The sequence below is a fragment of the Vicugna pacos genome, chromosome 26 (assembly GCF_048564905.1).
Source record: "Vicugna pacos chromosome 26, VicPac4, whole genome shotgun sequence".
Classification (NCBI taxonomy): domain Eukaryota; kingdom Metazoa; phylum Chordata; class Mammalia; order Artiodactyla; family Camelidae; genus Vicugna; species Vicugna pacos.
The window spans coordinates 17,901,963-17,918,405 of NC_133012.1; the positions used below are offsets into that span (position 1 = coordinate 17,901,963).

Consider the following 16,443-nt stretch of genomic DNA (forward strand, 5'->3'; position numbering starts at 1 on the left):
ATATGCTATAAATATCTTCATTTAAAAAAAACTGCATCTCAAACACCTCATTTTCCAAATTGAACTCATTTCTCCTTCCACCACTCCACTCCAGAGTATTTCTTGGAATGGCAATGGTGATCGTGTGAGTTGCGATACTGAGAAAGGACAGATCCTATTTGAAGCTGGATCACTGGTAGAGATTCTGGAAGGGTTTCAGGTAAAGAAGTGCCTGAGGTGAGACCAATGGACAAACAGGAGGTGAAAACAGTTACTTCAAAGCAGTGTATGGTAGGCAAGAGAAGAGGCACTGGGATAAATGAGGAAGTTTCCTGAACAAATAGTATATGAGTGAATGGTCTGATGTCAAAAGGGAACATGAAACAATGAGTAGTTCAACATGGATGAAGCACAGAAAGGGTGTGTGCGTGTCTCTCTGTATGTGTGTGTGTTTGTGTGTGCGCGTGTGTGTGTGTGAGACAAGGAAATGAGGTCTACTTTCTGAAGATAAAGGTTGACAGAGCATAAAGGGTATGTGGCCTATTTGGGGAGCCACGGAAAAGTATTAGAAAAGAAATTCATCTGCAAAACTTAATTTCTGAAAGATCTAGAGAATGAATTGGTGAGAGACTGGAAGCCAGACCTATCAGGAAACTAGTGTGATGTTCCAGTTGAGAAATGATTGCGGTTTGGGCAGAGATGTGGCAATGCAGAAAGACAAGAAGGGAATCATTTAAAGAGCAGCTTCAGAGACTGAATTTCCCAAACTTGGGGATGAACTGAATATAATGTGAGAGAGGAAGGATTGCTGGCTGTGGAAACTGGATTGTTGGTGATGTCATTTGTTAATATTGGAAACAGAAAAGGAAAAAAGAGGTTCAAAAGAGGTAGTGGGAAAGACTAAAAGATTATGTTTTGAAACATTTAGTTAAAGGTTCCTGGAGGGGTGGCCCAGTGTACTGTTTGTATACATATATATGGGTTTGTATTTCAAGAGAAGGCTGAATAAAAAAGAATGAAATAATGTCATTTGCAGCAACATGGATGGACCAAGACTTTATCATATTAAGTGAAGTAAGTCAGAGAGAAAAAGACAGATATCATATGATAGCACTTATATGTAGAATCTAAAAAAAGCTGATACAAATGAACTCATTTACAAACAGGAAATAGACTCACAGACACAGAAAACAAACTATCATTACCAAAGGGGAAAGGGGAGGGGGAGAAGGATAAATTAGGAGTTTGGGATCAACATGTCATACTACTATATATAAAATAAATAAACAAGGACCTACTGTATAGCACAGGGATCTATATTCAATATCTGGCAGTAACCTATAATGGAAAAGAATCTTAAAAAGGATATATACATATATGTATATGTATGAATCACCTTGCTGTACACCTGAAACTAACACCATAATGTAAACCAACTATACCTCAATTAAAAAGAGAGAGACGGCTGAGTTGGAGATAATAGATTTGGGAGTTATGAACTTGAAGCCATAGGATTAAATCACTAAAGGGAAAAGATGAGTGATTAAACCAGAAACCTGAAAAAGAGCTTTTTCCTTTGTTCACAGCAACTTTATTTGTAATTGTGAAAATGGAAACAATCCAAATGTGCATTAATCAGTAAACTGATAAACAAACTGTATCCATCCATACAATGAAATACTAGGCAGCAGTTAAAAAGAACAAACTTCTGATACTTAAAACAACACAGATGAAAATACTCTGTTAAGGTTAACAAGCTAGACACAAGAAGCCACAGATTGTATGATTCCATTCATATAAAATTTCTAAAAAGACAAAACTATAGAGAGCAGAAGCAGACCAGTGTGTACCTGAGGCCAGGGATGGGAGAGGCGCTGACTGCTAGGAGTTGGAGGGAATTCACTGTGGTGATGGAAGTGTTCTGAAAACCCGGATTGTGTTAATGGGTACATAACTCTATAAATGTATTAAAACTCACACAACATTGTAAATCAACTACACTTCAATAAAAACAACAATAACAACAACAAAAATTCAGTGAACTGTTCAGCTAAAATAAGTGAACTGTATGGTATGTAACTAATTATACATCACCTTTGCCCCAGCTTATCCTTACCCAGGGCCCGAGGCAAGGACCTAGGGTTCCCTGTTCCCTCTTAATCTGTCCCTTATTTGCCACCTCATGCCTATCACCAAGTCCTGCTCTTCTAGCCCCAGAATGTCTTCCCATACCCTCTGACCTCTCCTTGTTCCACACTACAGGCCTGCAAAGCCCAACTCGTGCACCCTGGCCACAAGGCCTTTCCAGCCTGCACCAGCCCAGGTCTCACATCAAGGACTGACTCCCCAGTACATGAGTATTGGCCACTTCATCATTTATCACGCTGACTGAAATTACTTGCTCCCATAAGCTCACCAGCCAGAAAAAGTCCGAATTTCTTCCTTGGCCAGCCAAGGGTAGCAGGCTGTCCTGGGGGGCCCAGATGGGAGGGCCTGGACCACTCTGGCCTTGTGCAAGGGGAAGAGGGAGGGAGGTCCTGCACCTCAAGGCAGGTGGTCTTCCCCTGAGAACCCAGAATAATGCATATAAACACTTCAATTGCTATGCCAATTCTAGGGTTCAAGCAGTCTCAGGACGGTGGGGATGGGGTAGGGGAGGGGGATTTACATCCCATGGGGATTGGAGAAGCCCTGAGGATGGACCATACTCATGTCTTTTTTTTAGACCTTCAGGGCTCTCTCACCATTCTCAGGCTTTCCAAGAACCACTGCAGCCCCTCAGGACCCCTGGGACCCCCAAGACCCCTCAGCTTCCCCTCTCAAGCTCTCCCAGGCCCCTTAGGCCTCTTTCAGGCTCACTTCAGCTGCATACTCCCAACCTTACACAGTCCTCATCCCTCCCAGGTCCCCTCAGCATGTCCTCCGGACCACCTCCAGAAACCTCAGTGCCTTTCAGCACCCTTCAGGAAGCCCTGCGCCTCAGAGCCTCCACGTTTCCCTCAGTCCCCTGCCCAGGGCCCCCAGGGCAGCCTCCGCACCCTCAAGACCGCCCACGGCCCCTGCTCAGGACCTCCCTGCCTCCCAGACGCCTCAGCATCCCCAGCTCCCCGATGGCCCCTTCACAGGCAGGAGTCCCTGGGTTTCCCTTCAGGCCGCTCAGTGCTCTCCTGGGCCCCGAGCGCCGCACGCGGATGCCTGGAGGTCTGGGCCCCCGCCCACCGTCCTCCACGACCGCTCGGCCCCTAGAGCCGTCGGCCGCGTCAAGATCCTCGAGCCGGCACAGGCCGCTCCTCAGCCCCTCAGGGGCCCCAGGACTCGCTCTAGGCCACCCCGGCCGCGCTGGGACGGGTGCGGGGTCACCTGCGCGCAGGGTCTCACCTGCTCGGGCGCTCGGGGCCGGGCCGCGTGGAAGCCGTCGCCGCTGGACGCCGTCGCCGCTGGACTCCGCCATCTTCCCACCGCCGCCGCCGCCGCCGCTGCCGTCAACGTCACGCCGTCAACGTCGCCGCGCGGGCCGCCGAGGCGGGAAACCTGACGAGGAGCTTCTGAAAAGGGGTCGCAGCAAGGGTCCTAGGAAGTCCTAGAAAGGAGATTGGGAAGAATGGCTCGCGAGAGTGGAAAAAAGACAGCAAGTGTTGACTAGGAATTCCGGAAAAGGTGAGCTTTTAAAGTAAAGGGAAGCCTTTGCACTCAGGAACAAGTATGTTTCTGTTTTTGGGGGGAAAAGCAGTCTCAGTGTTCGCTCTGGGACAGATTATTCAGCGCGTGAGGGAGGGACCGAGAATCAGGGAAGAGAAGTGGTTTTGGTTTGGTTTAGTTTCTGTTAAGAGCTGGACAAGAAACGCGTGTCTAACTGCTGACGAGAAGGAGATAGTGAAGGCTGAAAATGCAGCAGGACGGGGTGGTAGGGCCGTAGTTCCTGAGTGAGTGAAAGGAGATGGGATCCAGACTGTAGATTAGGAAGTAGAATTGGGTAGAAAGTCTAGCCTTACACGTTATTTCAGAGAGAGAGGGAAGGACGGACGTGGCTGCAGACCCTCCTGTGCTGTCGGTTTTGTGAGAGTCGAACACTGCGGAAATCTCTCCCTGGTTCCACCAGGTTTGCTGCTGGAAGTGACATGGGTCAGGGATGGGGAGTCGAGGTTAGAGGAGAGTGGAAAATGCTGACATTTCTCGTGAGGAGAACCAGATAAAGGTGGCTGACAAAAACAAGCAGAAACTCCAGATTACTGAGGTTGGCTACCATGAATTTAGCGTGGCTCCGCTCTCTAAAGTTGCAGTTTTTTTTTTTTAAGTAATTCTAATTCTGCCGTTTGAACAGGCAGAAAAAGCAGACATTTAAATGTTGACAGGTTGGGATTTGGGCATGATGAAGTTAGAGATACAATAAATCTTTGAAGCGATAGATCATGAAAAGGGTTATTTAAATTTAAGACTCCATGGTACAACAATTTCTTAGGACAAAGTGCAGTGGCAGACAATGGCTAAAATGAAAGGAGAACCATGGTCCTTCATGGTAAGGATATTAAGGAGCTTAAAAATTAGGGTGCTGAATGTGTCACGAAGATGAACTTGAACACTGAAGTCATTTTGGATGATGCAGCAGGATACAGAGAGGAGAAAAAAGTGAGCCTGGTTTTTAAATCTCTAATGAATAATATAGGATGACAAGAAGCACAGTGATGACAGCAATGAGATAAGTTAGAGGATGTCTAGCTGGAGGTCATGAGCCTCATAAAGCACAACGTTTCATGCAAAGGTGATGGAACAATTGTATGGAAGGTGCCGTTCTGATGTTGTTAGTCTGTAGAAGAATGAGCTGCCTCTATCTAAAAAATTGTAGGCAAAATGCTTGCTCAGTGGAAATGCAAGTTTTAGTTAAAGAGGTAGAAAAAATATTCCATGAAGATTTCAAAAATCTAAGGACCAAGGAATGGACGGTCTATGGTCATAATGACAATTTTTGTAACAGTAGAAAAGCTGTGTTAGGAGAGATGAGTGAAACATATCAGGATGTGAAAACAGAAGAGGATGAAGGACCAGAAATGCTAACAACTTGAAAGGTTACCAAGAAGAGCAGGGATTTTAGAGATGTGAGTTTGTGTATCCCAATTTTTCAAAATTCTAATCCTAGAATTTTCCTAGTTATGAGTGCAGGGTCTGGGGGTGTTGGGTAGGGGGGTAGTGGTAACTCAGACCTCTTACCTATGAACACATGCTTCTCTACAAAATAAATTTCCTCATCTCTTTACTAGCAGACCTCTGTAAGGGAAAGCCATGGATATGAAAAATAGAGGTATTCTGCAGATGTAAGCCCACATCAGTGTCTAAGACAGTGCACTAATGCACTGAAATTCAAGACTTCAGCCTTTGGCAGGGAGTGTCCCCAAGGATCAGATAGACAGCCAGAAAATTTCCTGAATATGTGGCCCTGACCCTCCAAATTCATCCCCAGCAGTTTTCCTGAGTCTCAGATTTATTTTAAGCCCACAGTGTTCTGAGACTTAAAGGCAATGGAGCAGAGTAATTAAGATGTGGATCTACTGCTCTCCTGGCTTTGGGCAGTTATCTTACTTTTCTTACTCTAGATGCTTATCGATAAAACAGATGTAGCTTCCTCCTTGAGTTGTTGGGAGGGTTAAAGTAAATAGATCTGAAACACCTAGCGCAGTGGTGGAATAAAATATATGTTCAATAAGTGGTAGCTTTTATTTTCTTTTTTTCAGAATAATGTTCTGGCAAAAAGCACATAGAGCTCTTCTGACACTTGCTCATAGTCCCTTGCTGAAAGATGGTGGGGGGGGGGAGCATCCAATTTTAGAATAGGTGTCTCACTTTCTTCGCTGAATTTTCCTGGTACTAAGCCAGTCTTCTCTCCCTGCCTACTACCTGCCTTTAAAAACTGAAATCCAGTGGGTTTTGGACCTCAGCACTGGAAATTCTAATTCTTAATTCCAAGGAGGGACCACACAGTTCTATATTTTTAAGACCTCATGGGAGAATCTGGTGCACAGCCAGCGTTTCAGACCACTGTAAACTATAGACTATTCTAGAAAGTCATGAGAGTCTTTGTCACTGTAGGTATTAGGTGAAAATGACATTCGTAGAGAACAAGTAATATCTCACAGATTTTACTACTAAATAAGGGAAATTTTTGAATAACCTATGATTTATTTGGCTTAGTCTTTAGCCTTTACTTCTAGCTGGGCGTCTAGACAAGGACTAGTTTATTCTTAATCAGAGATCATTTCAGATAATGAAGATCTGCTCCCTTACTTCTCAAACCCCCTTTCCCAAACTACTTCACCTTCTTGCTTCAATGTCTCTGCTTCTTCATCTTTGCTTTTTGTTTTAACCCCAAAACTAAAAATAAGTTTTTATTTCCTTTTTTAGTAGATATTACCTCTGCGCAATACATAGTTCAAAAAATCCAAATTGCTTATAGTGGAAAGTCGATTTCCTTTTCTTTTCTGGTTCCTAGCCACCTACTCCCAGGACTTGGAGACAAGCATTGTAACCATTTCTGGGAGGCGAGGAGGGGGATATCTTTTCAGAAATAGTCTTTGCATGATAAACATATTTTCCATACACATGGAGTGTGTTATACCTCTGCTTTCCATGTTTTTCACATTATAATAGATACTGACGAATTTTCTGTATCACTATATATAGGTATTTATCATTCTTTATATTTATAATAGCTGCATATTCTCCAGTGTTCGAATGGAACAGCATTTTATTTAGTTAGTTTTCTTGTAAAAATTACCATTTTCAGGCAGCTCTATATGTACTGTGAAGGAACAATATTCACACATTATGTTTAAAAAGCAAGGAGGGGAAATTGTGGGACAGCAAGACTAGGGAGAGTAGAAGATTAAATTTTGTTTTTATTATGAAATTTTTTTGACACACAAAAGAATATTTGTGAAAGATATAGATTGCTATATAGATAGATGTTTATGAAACAAAACAGAGAAACAAACACCTATGGTCCCATCACCCAACTTAAGAAATAGAACATCACCCCTATCTTTGAGGATCCCTGGCTTCTTCTGTCCATTCTATCCCCCTGCCCCCTGCTTTTCTTCATAATTCTATTAACATATGTATTGAATTTTATATTATAGAATCACACTGAATATTTTCTTGTGACTCACTTTTATTTATGATTAGCTTTCTAGGATTCTACATTTGTGACATATGTAATTTCAAATTCGTTCATTTTCACTGCAATGTAATGTCCAATTCATGGACATTGGACAATTTCATTATTCACTTTTTCACCAATAAATATTTGGATTGCTTGAAGGTTTTTGTTTTTGTTTTTACCATTATTAACAATGCTACTTACATGTGATTCCTTGTACAAATGGGCAAACATTTCTCTTATGCTAGGATTGAATGTGCTCATGTTCAGTTTATAAGGTAATACCAAATTGTGGTACTGAATTACACTTTTAACTATACTTTCACTGTGTCATCATTGTCCTATATCTTGTCAAAATTTCCTGTTATACTTTGACAATTATGAACAAAGTTGCTATAAACATTTGTATGTTGTTTTTTTGTGTGTGAACATGTTTTTAACTCTTTTGGATGAATACCAAGGAGCATGACTGCTGACTTGTAAGGTAACAGTATGCATAAAAAATTGCCAAACTATCTGCCAAAGTGGCTATACCATTTTGCATTCCTATAAGCAATAAATGAGAATCCCTGTTGCTCCACATCCTTGTCAGCATTTGGTATTGTCAGTGTTTTAGGTTTTAGCCATTCTATCAGGTATGCAGTAGTATCTCACTGTGTGGTCTCCAGTAATCCCACCTTCTGACTACAAGGTGCTGAGGGTGGCCTTTGGTCAGTAGCATCACTTCTTCTGATTCTTACACATTCACGTAAGATGCTAGGACCTCTCTAAGGTAAGTTTCTTTTTTCTTGGAGGAAACAATCTAGTTTCATACACAGAAAGACCATTATTTCTGTTAGTAGAACATCGACCTTGCCCTTTGTGGATTAACAGTCATAGTATTACTGTACTAAGGAGCGTTTATTTTTTAGCATGTCTTACATTACAGTAGCTACTACATTGACTCTTAGAAATTCAACAGCACTAATATGTACTTCTGTTAATTCTATTTAAAAATCTTACCTAGTCCCCATTTGTCCCTGTCAATGGACAGAAGATTAGCTTCCAGGGTATCTGATCACATAATAAAATCATATACAATATAATCATTCTTCTAACAAGATTATTTTCAAATGTTGAGGATTGACCAAAATCTTGCTATAATTCTCACCAATCCATGGTGTTACCTTCATTCTAATATTGTTTCCATAGCTGTTATTCAAAGCCAGTCACCCTCAAGGCAGTGTTAGTATTATTTGAGAAGCACAAATAAAGATTTCCCAGCTGAAAAATTTCCTTCCCACTAAGATGCCACTTGGGAAAGAAAGAAATTAACATTTATTGAGTTTCTTCTAAATGTGAAGCACTCTCATAAAAATTTATCTCATTTAATCCTCATAACATGCTGCAAGATGTGTACTATTATCCACATTTTTACACTTGGGAAACAAAAGGCTGATGGTTTTGTCTTCAGGGAAGGGACTCTGCCCTTTATCTGTTACTCCTCCAAGACAGCTCACTGGTGCACCCAAAAGAGGTACTCAATAAAAGGTCAGTTGAATAAATGAGACTTGAAAAGGCTGAAAAAAATTGTCCAAGGTCAAAAAGTTTCTAAGAAGCAAAGAAAAGATTTAAACTTCATTCTGCTTCCAAATTCCTAACCTTTATTAAGAGCCTAAATTACACCAGCTGCTAAGATTGTGCTGTCTGACAAACCTACATCATAGTATAAATATAAACATTGTGAAAAAGTGAACTATCTGTAAGTTCTCTGCACTTTAATCAGCACCCAGGACATAGTTGGGGTACAGTAATATTTCCTCTTGCCTTTTTGAATAGAGCCACATTAGGTTTTTCTGGGGCTGATTCTGGGCCATCCAGACCACAGATGTCATTGATAGCTCACATGTGGGACCAACTGATATCCATGCGTCTTCTTGGCTTGAGCCTACAACAGGATTTTCTGAGACTGCATTCCGTACTTCTAATGCTCATCAGTATGATTTGTATTATGAGTGAAGAACCAGACAAAAAGCACCATTTAATTGTGTTCAGTATGTGCCAGACCCTGGACTTGGTCATCCAGCTAGAAAGTGAAGGACTTGGAATCCAGCTCTGCTCTCCTGAATTTCCACACCTTGTCTCATAAAGAGTGAAAAAAAATAAAACAAAGGTAAAGAGGTAGGGAGTAAAGCCGATCAGCATGCAATAGAAGATAAACCATATTTCTGTTTGAATCAATGCAATCTACATGCAGAATCAGGTGAGGAAAAGAGAAATAAATAAGAAAACGGAGGAGACAGAAGACAGACTTTTCTAACTTTTCACTTACTGACTCCTTCACAGCACAAAGATGCATGAACCCAACCTACTCAGCTTGGACAATTCGGGCATCTTTTTACACACACATCCTCCCAGCAACTCTCCCTATTCCTGGCACAATGAGCTGCTTGGGAGCTGCTCCCCGATGATAGAAGGAAGCAACCCGAATCAGAGTGCCTTCACCCTGAGCCAGGTCTTGAAATCCCTCTTACCAGGCATGAGGTGATGGGAAGGTAAGCCCCATCCTTCTTCCACAGAATGGGGACCTAGGGTCCCAAGTACACAAGTTACTCTCTCCAAAGAAAGCCTCCAATTTCCAAGTAAACCTCAAGTTGCTTCAACTTTAACACTGGTCCAAGTAAAGCAAGAGTAAATGAAAAAGCTACTTTTTCCAACTCCTTTGCGAATTTAGCATAAGAAAAAATGAGATAGTCACATGGATGATCTTGATCCTCAGTGGAAGCCTGAAGAAAAGGAATTCCATTTTAACATCCTGTCATATACAGTCAGTTCTGCTAGAATGCTACAGATGTGTTCCTAAAAATCACCGCATTATGCAAAGTTGTGCAGTAAAAAACCACAGAGCTTGTGGGTTTATGGGCATAACACTTAAAAACTTTTTCAGTGACACATTTAAAAATAGGACTCTAATAAATATAGGAGCACAAGTTTTACACTTGTGATATGGTTAGGAAATACATAAATGGGTTGCAATAAATGTAATACTTTACCTTGAAAAAGACTTGAAGTGTGCTTGCAGACAGATACTTCAACTTGTGAGTTATTGTGAGGTAGTGAAAAAGAGGGCCACCAGAAAGGATAGCAAAGGAGAGAAATCAGATGGAAGGAAATAACACCAAATGCTAATGGGTGTGGGAGGAGGGCATAGCTCGGTGGTAGAATGTGTGCTTAGCATGCACGAGGTCCTGGATTTAATCCCCAGTACCTCCATTAAAATAAATAAATAAACGTAATTATCCCTCTCTCCCCCTCAAAAATTAAATGTTAATGGGTGTGACTTGTAACACATGCAGTGAGTTGAGGTAGCTGGCAGATGTTTGCGATGTGTGTGTGTGCGCGTGTGCTTTGTGCATTCCTAGGTGGCTAGAGTCAGCTGAATGCAGTTTTCTGTGTTTGCCTAGTGTTTCTTGTGGATGAAATCATGCATAAGCAAACATGAGATTCCTATTATGCTCAGATTATTCTCTGATTCATCAATTGTGTTGGAACAAATTTGCATTTTCAAAACAAGCATGATAGCAAAACTGAATATGTTGTATGTGTGTGCTCTAATCAGATTCTCCTGGGGGAGATATGCCAAAGAATAGTGGCTTATCAAACTATTAAACATAAGTTGTTTTCGTTTGTCAGGCTTCTTTGGGTATTACTGGACAGATGGTGAGAACTGAGAATCATTCCCTTACATTAAAGGCAAAATGGAGAACACAGTGTGGAGATGTCTCACAGGGGCACAAGAAGCAGGTAAGGAGGCAGTCTATCATAGCATAAAGGAAAGGTCCACTGAATTCTTGTTCCAAAAAATTCTAGCTACATACTATATTATACCCAGTAGACCTGGGTAGATATCTAGTTCTTCCACTTGACAAATGTGTGGCATTGGGCAACTTCTGTAACTTTTTCATAGCAGGGTAAATGGCATATAATAGGTGTTTAATAAATGTGAGAAATTACTGTCCATCTGGGATACATTATCCAAGAGAGTAAAATCTCACTAGAGAGAAAAATAGTATATATGCGTGGAAGAGACTTCGAGTCACAGGTGTTCTCTTTGCCTTGATTTCATAAACACACTAAAGCAGCTTCAAAGCGGTAGTTCAGCATAGCCCAGTGGCTTGATTATCTAAGCACTAAGGTGTGATGATCAGTCTTCGGGGTAGAAAGCCAGGGTACAGACCCCAGAGGGCCAAGCCGCCAGGGAAGGGGTCAGGATCTGAACCCAAACACAGAGCCAAGATGTTGTCCGTAAAGTGAAAGAAGAGGTGGTGGAGATGAGAAGAGGTGCATAAAGTGGAATCTGATTTATAGCAGAGACTGTTGAGCAGATCACGTGTCTTCGATAGCTTGCTCTTTTTAAAAACTTATCCTTAGCCTCTTCTCTACAGGAGCTAATAAGAAAAAAATATATATCAAATTATTTGTTCAAATCCTGAAAAGTTAATGAGAACATCGTTTATTATGTGAAGGATATAGTTTATTCTGCAGCTATGATAATGGTCAAAAATTACAGACATGGAGCCAGACCACTTGGGTTCAAATCCTCTTTCTACTCCTTATTGACTCTGTGAACATGGTCAGAGTTACTGAGCTTCTCTGTGCCTCATCTCCCCACCTGGAAACTGGACATAATAATGGTCACTATCTCTGTGGATTGTTGTGAGGATAAAATGAGTAAATGTATTTAAGTATTTAGAATAGTCCCATGTGAAGAATGCGTGCTATGAGCATTTGCTTTCATCATTACTTTTACGGTTACCATTGTATTTCAACACATTTCTTTTCTCAAAGGAATTGTCCTGCTGATGACAGCAGAAAACAATTTCAATGTCAGTAGTGGAGCCCCAAGCGGTCCCCCACCTGCTGGGATTCTTTATTAGAGGGGGAAGCTTGCTCTTTTCAGCTCTACATGTATCAGCCATACATGGGGATGTGTACAGAAGATGAGTGCTGATGGGCAGCCAGATTTGGGCCATAGAAGGTGACATTCATAACCAAATGTCACTGCATCTATCTTCACTCTAAATTAACTTATGCAGCATGTGGTATAAAGCACTTTCGACCACGTTTTTAGTGTTCACTCCCTGAGTCACAACAGTCTTCTCCCTACTGACACAGAGGCAGAAATCCCGTTGCAGAGAGCGGGATGGAATAGCCCAAGAGTTAGACACTGTTCCAATACTGCAGAAGTACAGAGCTGTCAATGGCTTGGATAAACTCTGTTTTTATTATCCTTCCCTTTATATGTTTAAGGCACATTGTTCTACAGGCAAAGCCGAATGGTACCAAAGGAGGTTTTCATCAGGCCTTAAACAGAACTCAGAATGGTGTTTTTAGTTTGGAATTTGGCCTAGAGAGGGTATATATGCGGCTGTGTCTGTATTTACTCTGTAACAGAAAGTCAATTTAAATGCATAGGTCGGCATTTTTAAACATGTTTAGGTGGCCTTATTCAGTGTCATAAGAAAAATAATGCAGGCCCTTTTAATTTATTTTCCAAGAGTTAGAGTTTTTGTTCCCTCCGTCCTCCATCCATGGAAGGTGACTTAAGAGTCTGTAACATACACCCCAAGAAACACAAGTCTAAAAAGATATGTGGAAAAAAGGCAGCCACTCCTGCCTTTGGCTAACAGGATACTGAACACTGAAAAATCTGTTAAAATGATGGAGCTCATGTTGTGTTCTTACCACAATTAAAGAAAAAGAAAAAGAAGATCCTTTTTACAAGGGATCTTTTTATTAGGTAACGTATGGAAACTTTTAATTTAATGACTTTGAAAATGTAAAGTGTGGTTTTACTGCAAGGAAAGAAAGAAAGAGAAAAAGAAAGAGAGAGAAAAGAGGGAGAGAAAGAAGGAGGGAGGGAAAGAAAGGAGGGAGGGAGGGAGACAGGCATTTGTAAAAAAACAAGCAACCTTCTTGCTAAACTCCCACTCAGCATCTGCTCCTGCTCATGGGAGCCCAACCTGCAAAAAGAGACAGCCACGTTTTTGAAAGTTTTACTGAAGTAAAATTTACATACAGAAATGGAATATATAAATTTCCAGCTCGATGTATTTTCACAAACTGAACGTGAGATGTAATCAGATAAGTACAGAACATTTCCAGCATCACCAAAGAGACAATACCTCTAACAGTTGTTTTTTTAAATGTCTAATAAAATTTTAACTGAGTGTAACAGTTCTTTAGATGTACATGAAAGGAAGAAAGAAAGGCACAATCTTATATTGATTCCTGAGACGGTGCCCAGAGCTCAAACAACAACAAAAAAGATTTAGACTTTAAATACAAAACCTAGAACATTGTATATAGTACAGTATGGTTTTCGGTATGTATATTTGCTCAAAACTGATTTTGAAAGATGCTCATTAATAGAAAAGGTACTAATTATAAAATAACTAGGACATATTTAAAGGCAGCATGGATCCTTCCAAATTAGCCCCAAGAGGGTCTCCCGACTTCCTCCGTAGGAAGACAGATGTGCGTTGGGACAGCATCACCGAGTATCAGTCTGGTCCTGCCCTGTGATTTCGGCCCTCTGCTAACTCACCTTTCACCTCAGGGCCATTCGCCTGCCCAACTGCAGAAACAGAGGCCAATGACCCCTGGTGAGATCCTCTTCTACAAGCAGGTTTACAGAGCCTGCTTTTCACCTCTGAGAAACTAGATCATTGGAAGACAAGGAGAATCAAGGGAATAGAGTGGCAACTTGGAGGGGAGGGCACAATGCGAAGGGTCAAGGAGAGACTCTGAAGACAAACTAAGCTCCTTCCAGGGCTCTTCCTCCACCACACCCTCCTCACCACACATGACACACACGCACACACTACACCATGTGTACTCAGGCCACACACACATCACACAAAACATATCATGTACCACAGACACACATGCCACACACACTGATCACACACACCACATACACACACCACACACACACCACCCCACACACGTTCATACCCCTCAGTCCTCACCCAGTGGTTGATCAACCTCAGCCAAACACCCTGGACATTTGTTTCCCATCTTGATGGAAGCAGGAGACTCAGCTAACGCGAAGAGAAGCTGTCTCTCACTAAAGTGAAAACTGACTCAATTGATGGAGGAGCAGTTTCCCTCTGAACAAGAACTTGTGGAGTCACCATCACTGTTAAAAACACAACCTGGAAAGAAAATAACAGTTTTGAATGTTGCAACTTATAAGTTTACTATTTGAATCATGAACAGGAAGAAAAAGAATCAAGGAGTCAAATAAAAAAAAATTGTTTAAAAAGAAATCAAAAGGCAATATTTAAAATATTCAAGATTTTTAAAAATATCTCCCTAAAAGATAAAGAATCAGGGTTAGAATTAAGAACTTGAAAGGACCAGCAGTATGCTTTGAGGTCATAGCAAAACTGGAGAACGGTTCTATTGAGGACGGAAACCAGGATCATGAGGGCAGGAATGAGAGTAAGAGAAGGCAACATTCTGCACTCAGATATAAATTTATGGTCAGATGAGATGGTCAAATGTTATTCTCCATTCTGCAACTTTTTATCTCTGTAGGAATAGAAAAGTGTTGTACCCTTAAAGGTCAGAGCCTTGAAAATGAGCCATTCTGTACATTTCAGGCTGCAGGCAACATCCTTTTACAGAAGGTGCAGAACCAGCACGACTGAGCACAGGAAACAGAACACAGGTTAGAGGTGAAGGAACAGATCTGAATGGAGTCAGATTCGTTCTTGGCTACTACAGGTACAGTAGTTCAAGTGCTAGCAGAGCTAATGACAGGGAAGTTCACACTGTGTCCCAGGAGCCCAAAGCAAAGGGGTGAGAGTGTCGAAACTAGAGGAATGAGAGTGAGGTCACCACTTTAGGATAGTTTTTACTGTTATCTCCTACTTATTATAGTAATTTAATTTTAGGTAACTAATGAGATGCTCACAAATGTGAAGGGCATTAAGGATAAGAAAATGATCCATAGAAGTTTTCTCTTTCCTTCACGGAATTCTGTGTTAATACTTTTCCCCCAGAAATAACACCCCCCTTAGATGTATTTCAGAGATTTTGGTGCCAGTGTTTTTCCTATTCCACACAAACATGCTCTGGCTTTTCTGTCTCCTTTCTGACAAATAGCAGAATGGAGTCTCTAAAGGGGCGGGGTGGGAAGGGGCTAACAAAAATCCATCATGCACGTGGATTAGTTGTTTTTCTGTGTTCTCACTTAATTATCACAACAAATGGTATTTCCCACATTTTTGAGAAGAGGAAACTGCAACTCTGAGAGTTAGAACAACTTGCAGAAGTTGAAGCTTGATTTTGTGGTGAAGTTAAGTGTACAGACCAAGTACTGTCTGATTTGAAAGCCCATGTGCTGCTCCCCAGTTCCTCCCAGGTTAGGTTTCTTTGGCATAAACGCAGCGCTTCTGGCAAGACCTTAGGGCAGAGGAACATATGTTCTTTCACTTGTCTTAAAGCCATGTGTCCACATCCTCAGTGTGGAAATGCCAGTGAGTGAGACACTCTGGGCTCTCTGCAGTGCATGTAAAACTTCCATAGGGGACGTACAACCTTCACACACATGCCCACAGTGTCCACAGGCAGCTCCCCTGCCTGCAGAGAGATACTTGGGGAATAATTAGAAACATACCCAAAGGTTTATGTACATGTGCATTCATCACAGTATTGTTTATAGTAGCTACATATGGAAAACAATCTAAATGTCCCACAGTAGGGCAATGATTAGATAAATTAAGGATACATATAATAAAATACTGCTCCCATTAAGAATCATACTTTCCAAAACAATTACTTTTAACACACGATCCTATATTATTTCTGGATGTTGGAAGATGAAAGAAGAGCTGTAAAGACATTACAGGACTCACTGAGAAATTTTTAATACAGACTATTTATTAAATAATATCACTAAATAATATTTACTGTAAAGATTTTAGGTATGATAAATGTTTAACAAAATGTGCTAATTCTTAGAAGATACATGTGTATGTATTTAAAGATGAAAAGCTTTATTTTTTAAGAAATATCTAATGATAATAAGTCTATAGTATAATATTAAGGTAATTTTCATTTTGCTTAAAATATATACACATAGAAAAAAAGAGATTAGACTGTTATACACCAAAACACAGTATTGGTTATCTCTGTGTGGTGAGATTACATCCAATTTTTGTTTTATTTTTTGTGTGCATTTCAGCATTCTCCCATTTTCCTACTATGGCATGTTATTATTTCGTTCCCACTCCCTGGAGGTATATGCACAGGAGAAATCCAAGACTAGG

At 41.0% G+C, this 16,443-nt stretch overlaps 1 protein-coding gene across 2 annotated transcripts in view; it reads left to right on the forward strand.

Moving 5' to 3' along the window:
* The first annotated feature begins 3,508 nt into the window (after nucleotides 1-3,508).
* TRIML2 (tripartite motif family like 2) overlaps nucleotides 3,509-16,443 on the forward strand; it is a 39,650-nt gene continuing 26,715 nt past the window's right edge. For both annotated transcript variants that reach the window (XM_072950430.1, XM_072950431.1), the window contains exons 1-2: nucleotides 3,509-3,636; nucleotides 10,799-10,909. The gene's annotated coding sequence lies outside the window, so the exon portion shown is untranslated. The remainder of the gene's footprint in view (nucleotides 3,637-10,798; nucleotides 10,910-16,443) is intronic.